The sequence below is a fragment of the Mandrillus leucophaeus genome, unplaced genomic scaffold, assembly GCF_000951045.1.
Source record: "Mandrillus leucophaeus isolate KB7577 unplaced genomic scaffold, Mleu.le_1.0 Scaffold100, whole genome shotgun sequence".
Taxonomy (NCBI): domain Eukaryota; kingdom Metazoa; phylum Chordata; class Mammalia; order Primates; family Cercopithecidae; genus Mandrillus; species Mandrillus leucophaeus.
The window spans coordinates 1426189-1427500 of NW_012098099.1; positions in this window are offsets into that span (position 1 = coordinate 1426189).

Sequence of the window (1312 nt, forward strand, 5' to 3'; positions counted from 1 at the left end):
TACAATAAAAAATGATAAAGGGGATATCACCAACAATCCCACAGAAATACAAACTACCATCAGAGAATACTATAAATACCTCTACACAAATAAACTAGAAAATCTAGAAGAAATGGATGAATTCCTGGACACATACACCCTCCCAAGACTAAACCAGGAAGAAGTTGAATGACTGAATATACCAATAACAGGCTCTGAAATTGAGGCAATAATTAATAGCCCACCAACCAAAAAGCCCAGGACCAGATGGATTCACAACCGAATTCTACCAGAGGTAAAAAAAGGAGCTGGTACCATTCTTTCTGAAACTATTCCAATCAATAGAGAAAGAGGGAATCCTCCCTAACTCATTTTGTGAGGCCAGCATCATCCTGATACCAAAGCCTGGCAGAGACACAACAACAAAGGAGAATTTAAACCAATATCCCTGATGAACATCTATGCAAAAATCCTCAATAAAATACTGGAAAACCAAATCCAGCAGCAATCAAAAAGCTTATCCACCAAGGTCAAGTTGGCTTCATCCCTGGCATGGAAGGCTGGTTCAACATATGCAAATCAATAAACATAATCCATCACATAAACAGAACCAAACACAAAAACCACATGATTATCTCAATAGATGCAGAAAAGACCTTCAACAAAATTCAGCAGACCCTCATGCTAAAAACTCTCAATAAACTAGGTATTGATGGAACGTATCTCAAAATAATAAGAGGTATTTATGACAAACCCACAGCCAATATCATACTGAATGGGGAAAAACTGGAAGCATTCCCTTTGAAAACTGGCACAAGACAGGGATGCCCTCTCTCACCACTCCTATTCAACATAGTGTTGGAATTTCTTGACAGGGCAATCAGGCAAGAGAAAAAATAAAGGGTATTCAGTTATGAAAAGAGGAAGTCTAATTGTCCCTGTTTGCAGGTGACATGATTGTATATTTAGAAAACCCCATCATCTCAGCCCCAAATCTTAAGCTGCTAAGCAACTTCAGCAAAGTCTCAGGATACAAACTCAATGTGCAAAAATCACAAGCATTCTTATACACCAATAACAGACAAACAGAGAGCCAAATTGTAGTGAACTCCTATTCACAATTGCTTCAAAGAGAATAAAATACCTAGGGTTCCAACTTACAACGTATGTGAAGGACCTCTTCAAGGAGAACTACAAACCACTGCTCAGTGAAATAAAAGAGGACACAAACAAATGGAGGAACATTCCATGTTCATGGATAGGAAGAATCAATATCGTGAAAATGGCCATACTGCCCAAGGTAATTTATAGATTCAATGCCATCCCCATCAAG